The 8963-nt window shown below is 41.6% G+C and overlaps 1 long non-coding RNA gene across 1 annotated transcript in view; it reads left to right on the forward strand.

Annotated features, from left to right (window-relative positions):
- The window catches only part of LOC149317907 (uncharacterized), a 34519-nt gene extending 25831 nt beyond the window's left edge, over positions 1-8688 (forward strand). The window contains exons 5-6 of the long non-coding RNA XR_016279942.1: positions 883-1100; positions 8560-8688. This is a non-coding gene — a long non-coding RNA (uncharacterized LOC149317907). The remainder of the gene's footprint in view (positions 1-882; positions 1101-8559) is intronic.
- The last annotated feature ends 275 nt before the right edge of the window (positions 8689-8963 follow it).

Raw genomic sequence — 8963 nt, forward strand, 5'->3', positions numbered from 1 at the left:
TGTATACGCTGGGTGTCGCTTACGTCAAGATGGCAGCCCCTGTGTGGACGGCAGGCCGCCATTAGGCTGCTGGCCGCATGTTCTAGGGTTCTGGAGCGTGTGGTTGCCATGTGCTCCGGAACCCTAGTATCGGTGGCAGCATGGCACTTTTGGCCCATCTGTCTTGGGCCTATGATTAAATAATTCTATTATTCTAAGCATTTTCCAAATCCATCCCCCACCAGCCTGGCTTTCTGACATGAGCTGGGCTTAAAAATTCCTTTCTCAGTTCACATTCTTGCCTTGTCATGCTCTCCTGATTTCAGGCAAAGGGTAGGGCCTTCATTTCAATCTCATCCCAAATGTTGGGAGTTGTGCTCCAATTTAATCTACTTTAATTCATCTTGCTGTGTCTGGGAATACAGTCAGCTCTCTGTGTCCATGGATTCTGAATCCACAGATTCAACCATCCAAACCTTGAAAATATATTTTTAAAAATAATCCAAATGTCAAAGCTTGATTTTGCCATTTTATTAAAGGGATACCATTTTACTATGCCATTGTCTATAAAGGTACTTGAACATCTGCAGGTTTTGGTACCCATGGCAGGTCCTGGAACCAAAACCCAGGAGATACTATTACTTTTTTTGGAGTAAAACACTCTCCCTAAAATGCACACAGACATATAAAGGGTGTGCCAAAAGTCAGGCCCAATAGATAATTTATTATCTAAATCAGAGTAAATAATGAGATATCTTGGAAATGGGACACAAGTCTAAACACAAAAGTCATTTATGTTTCATATAAATCTTATACACATAGCCTGAAGGTAAGTTTATACACAATATTTTTAATTATTTGTGCATGAAAATTTCAGAGAAAGTTACATTTATTGGATTACAGCTCACAGTATGCCAACCTAGCATGGCCAACAGTGAGGATGGCTGGCGAATTATGGAGGTTGCTGTCCTTCTACTGCCTTGTAAAGATGAAGGAATTGGGAACAGAGGAAGACTGCCCTGCAGGCGGATTGATTGCATCAACAAAGCAATGGCCCTTACTTAGCTTGCAAGACCTGGAATGGCTGGAATTCAGGAAGCTCTCTCATTCGTGGGGTCACCGTAAGTTGAAACCAACTAGAAGAAAATGGACAAGGGCAGTCTTAAAAAATAAGTCTACCCAGCTCTGTACACTGGCTTATTGTATATACTCATGTATAAGTCTAGAAATTTAAAAAATTGACCCAAAAAAACTGAGTCAACTTATCCATGGGTCAATGTAAGTACTCTATTTTAAATCTCGTGTGTGTGTGTGTGTGTGTGTGTGTGTGTGTGTGTGTGTGTGTATCCATCCATCCATCCATCCATCCATCCATCCATCCCCTGGTGAAAGACAAGAGTTTAATCTGCCCTGGAAGTACTGACACCCTTCTGCTTTCTCATCCATTCAGCCTTTAGTATGAGCACAAATATGCCTGCTGGAATTCTGTAAGTTGGTTACATTGATTTCCTTTGCTTTGTCATTTACATCCTTCATTACATGCCCCTAGGTTTTAACTCCAATTTATCCATGGCTCATATCAAAATCCATAATTTTGGCCCAAAAATCTGCTCTCGATTTATACATGAGGTTGACTTATAGTCGAGTATGTATGGTTATTGCATATGGTGGCTCTGTTTGTCCTTGTTTGGACTTCAGAGATAACTGGCCTATCTGGTTCATACGTAGCCAAACTATGGGCCACTCTCCAGGGTAAAGAGAGGTCTTTTCTTAGTCCTGCAGTCTGTTATTACTTCACTGGAGATCCCAGTCCTTTCTGCAGGCAGATTGGATGTCTTGTCTTTGCATTTATGCCTTTTCAATCAGCCAGCCAGCCAACCTCCAGCTGCCATCCCACAGCCTTAGTGCAAGCAAAGCAAACATTTCCAAATGCTGGGCCTTGTGTGTGGTCTCGAAGACACAAATCCACATTCAGGCGGTGGCTTTATCTTTCCTGCCTAGTTATGATCTCACTCAAGAATTCTTCCTGAGCTCAGCTGATTTCCTTTTTCTGTGGCTCACCTTGGAGCAGATCTGAGTGACTTCTCCTTACAATATTGTAAAACCCTGATCCCCACTTTGAAATTATTGTTGCAGGGAGATTTAAAAACAACAGGGAAGGTATTTCAAGGGGGAGAAGCAATCCTCCAAAAGTCCTCAGGCATTTGTTCCCTTGAAGAGGGATTAGCCTCTTTTTCTCCAAGTTTCACCTTTTTAAGACAAAATGACAACCATTATGCATTTGTTTAATTATTCAGGGATTAGCGCAGAAAGGCAGTGAAAGCATTTTTAGGGGGAGAAAGTGTAATTGCAGAAGCTTGGGAGATCTAGCACTTATCTTGTTTCACAGAAGCATGGCAATCCATCCCACCCAGTTCTACCCCTTGGAATTAGTCTCTGGCCAGAAGACAGATAAAGTTATCCTCCTCTCTGGACAGCTCTGCTTCTCCAGTGATAAAACGTTAGTGCAGCCATATGTTTCGACAGGCGGCTTGAAGACACATACACCCCTTTTGACAAGACTGAAGTTGGTTGACAGGGCAAATTTTCTTATGAAGTCAATTTGCAACATTAACTATTTGGAAAGTGTTTGGGGGATGCAGGGGCATTCACGCTTCTGACTTTTATTCATTGAAATGATTTGTCTGTGTTTTGAATTTTCATGGAAAGCTGGAATTGGAGAGCTGGGAAAGGGGAACCGCCTTTAACCTCATCCTCTGTGGGCCAATTAGAAATTATGACTGCAAAGACAATCGCAACCATTGTCCAATTTTTTAATTTTTGCAGCGAGAAGAAAATTATTGAAATTACTTATTACTTCCCTTGAGAAGAAACCTGGTGAAGAATTACTTCTACAGTCTTCGCCAGACATACCTGAGATGTTGATGGAACTGAGGGAAAGCCATCCCACCCAGGGATCTTAAAAGCCTGGCAGAGTCATTGGAGGTGGATAACAACAAGAACAACAATAATAGTCTTTGAAATACAGTGGGCCCTTAGTATCCTCTGAGGATTGGTTCCAGGACCTCCAGTGGATAACACAATCCGTGAATGCTCAAATCTTATTAAATACAATGGTATAGCAAAATGGTTTCTCTCATATAAAATGGAAAATCAAGGTTTGCTATTTGGAATTTATACCTTTTTAAAATATTTTCAAGCCGTGGATGCTTGAATCTGTGGATAAAAAATCCATGGATAAAGGAGGGCCGACTATACTATGGACCTTGTTGGTGTCATGCAGAGTTCCCTTTTAAGTGTGGTTGTACTTTTCTGGCAATTGAACAGCAGACAAGGTTAGTTTATGATTGCATAAGTAGAGTTCTAATAAATCAACTTGTTAGACTCAACTAGAGTAGGGCCATTGAATCAGCTGAATTTACCTATGTGTTGACTGGCCATAGAATATAGAGCTGGAAGAAACTACAAGGGCCATCCACTCCAACCCCCTTCAGCCCAGCAGGAGGACAAAATCCAAACACTATCTGACAAATGCCTCTGTTTAAAAACTTCCAATGAAGGAGAGCCTATCACTCTCCGAGGGAGTGTGTTTCACTGCCAAACAGCTCCTGCCACCAGGAAGTTGGAATCTCTTATCCTGCTGTTTGCATCCATTACTCCATGTGCTAGTTTCTGGATCAGCAGAAAACAAGCTTGCTCCATCCTCAGTATGACATCTCTTCAAATATTTAAACATGTCTATCATGTCCCCTTTTAACCTTCTCTTCTCCAAGCTAAACATACCTAGCTCCCTAAGTTGCTCCTCATAGGACTTGGTGGTTTCCAGCCCCTTCACCATTTTGGTCACCCTCCTCTGGAAACCTTCCAGCTTCTCAACATCCTTTTTGAATTGCGGTGCCCAGAACTGGACGCAGTATTCCATGTGAGGTCTGACCAAAGTGGAATAGAGTGGTACAATTACTTCCCTTGATCTTGACACTACACTCCTATTGATGCAGCCTAGAAGTGCATTTACTTTTTTAGCTGCCGCATCATATTGTTGACTCACATTCAGCTTGTGGTCCACTAAGACTCCTAGATCCCTTTCACACATACTTTTGTCAAGCCAGGTGTCCCCCATCCTATATCTGTGCTTTTAATTTTTTTTTCAGCCTAAATGTAGTATCCTACATTTTTCCCTATTGAAATTCATTTTGTCACTTTTGGCCCAGCTCTCTAATCTCTTAAGATCATTTTGAATCCCGATTCTGTCCTCTGGGGTATTGTTGATGTGTGAAAACAATACATCTGCTGATCATCTTACACAGCTCTTAGATATCCCACAGCTGTATAAATATGCTTTATACCTGAGGTCTTAATAATAAATAAAAATGAGTGGTACTGCATTTGCAGAACTTGGTTTATATCCACAAAAACTTATGCAAAAATAAAAACCACAGATAAGAAATAGACCTTCAAATTGATTTTGTAGCTCCAAACTCACAGTATGTAGAGAGATCTTGTAGCACCTTTGAGGCTAACTGAAAGAAATAAATTGGCAGCATGAGCTTATGTAGACTTAAGTCTACTGCCTCAGAGGGTTCCTCTTCTTTCTGGAGAGAAGTGACCAGTGCAGTGCCACAGGGTTTTGTCCTGGGCTCAGTGCTAGTCAACCTCTTAACAGTGTCTTGGATGAAAGAATAGAGAGCATGTGAAGTCGAAAGCTTTCATGACCGGCATCCATTAATTTTTATGGTGTTTTGGGCTATGTGGCCATGTTCTAGAAGAGTTTATTCCTGACATTTCGCCAGCATCTGAGAATTCATTCTCTGCTTCAGAGAAAGATTTCGATTTCACATGCTCTCTATTCCTTCATCCAAGACTGAAGCAGAGAATGCATTCTCTGAAGATGCCAGCCACAGATGCTGGCGAAACGTCAGGAATAAACTCTTCTAGAACATGGCCACATAGCCCAAAAAACCCACAAAAAACAATAGCATGCTTTTCAAATTTGAAGATGATACCAAATTAGGAGGGGTCTTGCATCTGAAGAAGAGGGTTTATGTTCATGAACGCTCATGTGGAGATAAAAATCAGTTAGTCTTAAAGGTGCTGCCACATGTCTTTTATAAAAACATCCACCCTTCCTCCTTTTTATGCTGCCAGAGGCGAACACAGTTTGTTGTTGTGTGCCTTCAAGTCCTTTTCAATTCATGGCAACCCTAAGCCAACCCTATTATGGGGTTTTTTTTGGCAAGATTGTTTAGAGGTTTGCCATTGCCTTCCCCTGAGGCTGAGAGCATGTGAGTGCGTCTCTGAAAATCCTCACAAGTCTGGTTCCAGAAGAATAGCATGGAGTTTTTGGTAGTTGTTCAGTGAACCCTTGTGCCCTGTGCATGCCAGCTTACATACCTGTCCTAGGATTCTGTTGATAATCTACACGGATAAAGGTTGCACTAAGCAGGGGGAACAATTTTTGTGGAAAATGCAGAATGGATGTATCCAGCTGATGGTGGCAGAAGTGGATGCACAGTAATGAACTGCAAGGAGTGTTTCAACAGGAATTGTGCATTGTACATTGTACATTGCTTCTGTGCCTTGTGGCTTGAACAATGACCTGAGAGCCAGATGACCAGCTGTGCCCATTCACTGTTTCTGTTATGACATGCTCCAGTGATATCCAGTATAGATACTGTATAGTGTATACCCTCCAACTGCCTTGATTTGGCAGGCACAAATCTTTCTGTTCTCTCTGAATCCTGTCTCCAAAATGTTTCTGCCATCTTGGATAGCTCCTTGAATGTTCTGACTTCAATTCAAAATGGTCTTGCTGCCCCACTGAAATAGAAAATGCTAGTCTTGCATGTAAACACATCTCCAGGACTTCATGGAGAGGGAGACGAGGCAGAGGGTGTGGAGAGAAACAGCCAGAGGGAAAAAAACTTTTGAACACTCCCTGCCTCCTGCTTCTCCTCTGCTCAGAACTATTATTTCTTGGGGCTGCTACTTAATTAAACGCAAAAACACGTTGAGGCACATTTGCATGTAATCATGTTGTTCCTGTAATAGTCATTGAACAAAAATGTTTACAGCAAATTTCTCTGTTTTCTCCAAATAGCAAATGTCCTAGATCTAAACAATACCTATATCTTGTGGCAGTAAATCTGGCAATGAAATATGGGGGCTTCCGTGAAAAAACGTGCCCCTTGCGAAATGAAACCATTCCCTGCCCAATAATCTGAGGCCCCTGCAAAACAGAATAAAAATATTTTCCCATTCAGAATGATGGCAGGGAGCATTCTCCTCATTCAAGTTTGGCTTTACAATGTACGTGGTCCGCTCTGCTTGGCTAAGAAATAACATGTTATAAGGCTGGCTATGTGGTGCTTGGCTGGCTGGATCAACCAGTAAGGATCCGATTGTACTGGTTAGTCCCAAAGAGAGGAGACACAAATGAACACATGAGTATGGGTATCCTGCATGGCAGAATGGGTTTGGACTGGATGTCCCTTGTGGTCTATCCCAGCACTTATGATTCTATGTATATCCCATAGATTCAGTGGGTATTTGGTGAAGAAAGCTGAAAGGAACACAGGAAACAATTGAAATGTGGTGCTGGAGGAGAGCTGTGTGTGTATACAATGGAATGCTCAAAAGACAAATGAAGAATCTTAGGGCAAATCAAGCCTGAACTCTCCCTAGAAGCCAAGATGACTAAATTGAGGCTGCCCTACTTCTATCACATGCTGACATGATGCATTGGAAGAGAGAGCAATGTTTGGTGGAATTAAAGGCAGTAGGAAAAGAGGGCAACTGCAACACAGATGGACTGATTCAGTTAAGGAAGCCACAGCCCTGACTTTGCAGTTGATGACCAGGGCTTTCGGAGGTCTCTCATTCATACATAGGATTGCCATAATGCAAAATCAACAAGAACAACAACTCTAGTCAGGATGAAGAATAGGCTTCAGGCATGAGTCTCCCTCCCTCTTTACAGAGTCAGAAGAATTAAAAGGAAAATTAAAAGGAAGAGAACTAGTTAGAAGGAAGTGTTATGCCTTCAAATGGGAAGTGGGGTTTAGGCCAGGCTCTGAGAAGAAGTGGTGTGTTCTCCTCATCCCATCAAAAGAGTACATTGTTCCACCCTATACTTTGCTTTTATTTTCTCCCTCCTTTTCCCAAGTATTTTACTTTGCAGTCATTTCCTCTTTTTAACACATGCGCACACAATGACCCAAAATAATATAGTGGCTTGAGTTAAGATGTGGGGAGACCAGGGTTCAGACTCTCACTGAGCCATGAATAGGTCACACTTTCTTAGTCTCAGAGGAATGCAATCACAAATGACCTCTGAAGAAATCTTGCCAAGAAAAGCCTGGGAGAGAGTCACTATAAATCAGAGTTGACTGGAAGGCATGTATTGACAACAACAACAACATGCAATGACTGAGTTCATCCATTGAGACTATGGAGCATGATTTTATACTCACAGAGTTATGTGGCAGTTGTACAATACCCTTATTAGTGAATTATGATGTGCAAGCAAAAGTGGACACATATCTGCACGCACAGTGTGCAGCCTTGCATGATGCTCATTAATGTGCAGTGCCCATAATGTCCATGTGCAAGTATATATAATGCTCATGCATTCCTTGTAAGACAATGCACAACCATGTGCAACAGAGCTACATACACAACTCTGCTTTTCTAACCTTGAACTGAATATGACCATTGTGCATTGTACAAAAATGTCCAGTCCTTTACATTAGGGGAACTCACACATCTGGAAGACATATATAAAGAGTGTGTTGGAGTCTCCTCCTTTGGAGGTTTTTACACAGAGGCTGGAAGCCCATCTGCCAGGAGTGCTATGATAGTGCATGGCAGCAGGGAGTTGGACACTGGCTTCTTCATCAGGCAAAGTTGCTCTTCCATCTCTAGGATTTTATAAAACACATACCTAGAATTCAGAAAACATATCCAGAGTAGCCATATTGGCCATATAGCAAAGTACTGCAACATCCAAAATCCACAAAACAGCTATTTTAGCCCGAACAAGGGGATCCTAAAGAGGGACCCAATGAACTGGGATTTTACTATTTGAGGTTTCTATCTCCAACAAAGATAAAACATTTTTTAAAAAATGGGACTGTCTTTGACATGTTTTACCTAAACAACATCTAAATGTTTTCCTAATGCAAAAGCAGGGAGGCCTCTTGTTCTCTACCTAACAAAGGGGCCTCTAGCCTCACAAAGGATGGAGACACCCTGGATCTCAATGGAAGTACAGTATCTTTTTGTGTTGCTAATGGTATTTAAATGTTATTTCCTGGATGTTAAGATGCTTTGTCTCCCAGTACCCCCATGGCTAGAAGGAATGGGCTCTGCCTGCATGGATATCCCTCCATACCATCTTAACTGAAAACAAAAACAACAACATCTTGACAAAATATAGGACTGCGACTGTAATATCATCATTATTTCCCCCTCATGTATTATTTTTTATCTTTGCCTGATGAAGAAGCCAGTGGGGCTTCGAAAGCTTGTGACATGTATTTTGTGCATTTTTGTTGGTCCAATAAAGGTATCACTGTTTTACAGAATTCAGAGTATTTAAAGGAAAGAATTGCAGAACCGACTCGTATGAAAATGCGCAGAATGTAACCAGAAAAGAAGCTGCACCGGATAGTGGGCAGCAGTGGAAGGGTGAGAATTCTGCTGTTTGAATGACTGAATGCAAGTACTCCATTTGGAATGTACTATTAATTTATTATTACGGCATACAGCTGTATAAACAATACACTCAAAATGACCTTATTTGAACTTTTTTATCTTGAGCACCTGATCAAATATGAGCATTCATTTTCGCTTCCTGCCCTTAAGCATCTCTCACAGCACATGGCACAGTCATAATGCAGTGGGTAGAAACTGTGGCTCTCAGGTCAATGGGGCAGTAAATATACCATGGATTTCAGTACATCCTTTACTAAAGGATCTGCCCAAAG

Source organism: Sceloporus occidentalis, unplaced genomic scaffold (genome assembly GCF_023333645.1).
Source record: "Sceloporus occidentalis isolate IW3139 unplaced genomic scaffold, rSceOcc1.0.p SCAF_2, whole genome shotgun sequence".
Lineage (NCBI taxonomy): Eukaryota > Metazoa > Chordata > Lepidosauria > Squamata > Phrynosomatidae > Sceloporus > Sceloporus occidentalis.